Genomic DNA, 3,230 nt, shown 5'->3' on the forward strand with positions numbered 1-3,230 from the left:
GCAGTAGAAGCACTCAGTCTCAGGCTTAGGTCCAGACTTGGGTTTCTTCTCTTGAGCAGCAACTTGTTTGCTGTTCTTCTTGAAGTTCCCCTTATTCTTCCCTTTGCCCTTTTTCTTGAAACTGGTGGTCTTATTGACCATCAACACTTGATGCTCCTTCTTGATTTCTACCTCCACAGCCTTTAGCATTGCGAAGAGATCGGGAATAGTCTTGTCCATCCCTTGCATATTATAGTTCATCACGAAGCTCTTGTAGCTTGGTAGCAGTGATTGAAGAATTCTGACAATGACACTATCATCAGGATGATTAACTCCCAGTTGAATCAAGTGATTATTATACCCAGACATTTTGAGTATGTGTTCACTGACAGAACTATTCTCCTCCATCTTACAGCTATAGAACTTATTGGAGACTTCATATCTCTCAATCCGGGCATTTGCTTGAAATATTTACTTCAACTCCTAGAACATCTCATATGCTCCATGACGTTCAATACGTCGTTGAAGACCCGGTTCCAAGCTGTAAAGCATGGCACACTGAACTATCGAGTAGTCATCAGCTTTGCTCTGCCAGAGGTTCTTAACGTCGTCAGTTGCATCTGCAGCAGGCCTGGCACCCAGCGGTGCTTCCAGGACGTAACTCTTCTGTGCAGCAATGAGGATAATCCTTAGGTTACAGACCCAGTCCATGTAATTGCTACCATCATCTTTCAACTTAGCTTTCTCAAGGAACGCATTAAAATTCAACGGAACAACAACACGAGCCATCTATCTACAACAAACATAGACAAGCAAAATACTATCAGATACTAAGTTCATGATAAATTTAAGTTCAATTAATCATATTACTTAAGAACTCCCACTTAGACAGACATCTCTCTAGTCATCTAAGTGATCACGTGATCCAAATCAACTAAACCATGTCCGATCATCACGTCAGATGGAGTAGTTTCAATGGTGAACATTACTATGTTGATCATATCTACTATATGATTCACGTTCGACCTTTCGGTCACCGTGTTCCGAGGCCATATCTGTATATGCTAGGCTCGTCAAGTTTAACCTGAGTATTCCGCGTGTGCAACTGTTTTGCACCCGTTGTATTTGAACGTAGAGCCTATCACACCCGATCATCACGTGGTGTCTCAGCACGAAGAACTTTCGCAATGGTGCATACCCAGGGAGAACACGTCTTGATAATTTAGTGAGAGATCATCTTAAAATGCTACCGTCAATCAAAGCAAGATAAGATGCATAAAGGATAAACATCACATGCAATCAACATAAGTGATATGATATGGCCATCATCATCTTATGCTTGTGATCTCCATCTCCGAAGCACCGTCGTGATCACCATCGTCACCGGCACGACACCTTGATCTCCATCGTAGCATCGTTGTCGTTACGCCATCTATTGCTTCTACGACTATCGCTACCACTTAGTAATAAAGTAAAGCAGTTACAGGGCGTTTGCATTTCATACAATAAAGCGACAACCATATGGCTCCTGCCAGTTGCCGATAACTTCGGTTACAAAACATGATCATATCATACAATAAAATATAGCATCACGTCTTGACCATATCACATCAGAACATGCCCTGCAAAAACAAGTTAGACATCCTCTACTTTGTTGTTGCAAATTTTACGTGGCTGCTATGGGCTGAGCAAGAACCGTTCTTACCTACGCATCAAAACCACAACGATAGTTCGTCAAGTTAGTGCTATTTTAACCTTCGCAAGGACCGGGCGTAGCCACACTCGATTCAACAAAAGTTGGAGAAACAGATACCCGCTAGTCACCTATGTGCGAAGCACGGCGGTAAAACCAGTCTCGCGTAAGCGTACGCGTAATGTCGGTCCGGACCGCTTCATCCAACAATACCACCGAACCAAAGTATGACATGCTGGTAAGCAGTATGACTTGTATCGCCCACAACTCACTTGTGTTCTACTCGTGCATATAACATCAACGCATAAAACCTAAGCTCTGATACCACTGTTGGGGAACGTAGTAATTTCAAAAAAATTCCTACGCACACGCAAGATCATGGTGATGCATAGCAACGAGAGGGGAGAGTGTGTCCACGTACCCTCGTAGACCAAAAGCAGAAGCGTTATGACAACACGGTTGATGTAGTCCTACGTCTTCACGATCCGACCGATCCAAGCACCGAACGTACGACACCTTCGAGTTCAGCACACGTTCAACTCGATGACGATCCCCGGACTCCAATCCGGCAGGGTGTCGGGGATGAGTTCCGTCAGCACGACGGTGTGGTGACGATGATGATGTTATACTGACGCAGGGCTTCGCCTAAGCACCACAATGATATGACCGAGGTGGAATATGGTGGAGGGGGGCACCGCACACGGCTAAGGAACGAGCACAAAGTTCAACTTGTGTGTATAGAGGTGCCCCCTCCTCCGTATATAAAGGGGTGGAGGAGGTGGGGGCCGGCCAAGGGGGTGGCGCGCCCTAGGAGGGGGAAACCTACTCCAAGTAGGTTTTCCCCTCCCTTTCCTAGTCCAAGAAGGAGGGGGAAGGAAGGAGTAGGAGAGGGGAAAGGCAAGGGGGGCGCCGCCCCCCCCCCTTCCTTGTCCTATTTGGACTCAAGGGGAGGGGGCGCGCCTCTTGCCCTGGCCGGCCCCTCTCTCTCTCCACTAGGGCCCAACAAGGCCCATTAGTTCCTGGGGGGGGGGGTTCCGGTAACCCTCCGGCACTCCGGTTTTCTCCGAAATCACCCGGAACACTTCCGTTGTCCGAATATAGTCGTCCAATATATCAATCTTTATGTCTTGACCATTTCGAGACTCCTCGTCATGTCCGTGATCAAATCCGAGACTGCAAACAACCTTTGATACATCAAAACTTATAAACTCATAATAAAACTGTCATCATAACGTTAAACGTGCGGACCCTACGGGTTCGAGAACTATGTAGACATGACCTAGAACTGTTTCCGGCCAATAACCAATATCGGAACCTGGATGTTCATATTGGCTCCTACATATTCTACAAAGATCTTTATCGGTCAAACCGCATAACAACATACGTTGTTCCCTTTGTCATCGGTATGTTACTTGCCCGAGATTCGATCGTCGGTATCCAATACCTAGTTCAATCTCGTTACCGGCAAGTCTCTTTACTCGTTACGTAATGCATCATTCCACCAACTCATTGGTTACATTGCTTGCAAGGCTTATAGTGATGTGCATTACCGAGAGGG

Source organism: Triticum aestivum, chromosome 3B (genome assembly GCF_018294505.1).
Source record: "Triticum aestivum cultivar Chinese Spring chromosome 3B, IWGSC CS RefSeq v2.1, whole genome shotgun sequence".
NCBI lineage: Eukaryota > Viridiplantae > Streptophyta > Magnoliopsida > Poales > Poaceae > Triticum > Triticum aestivum.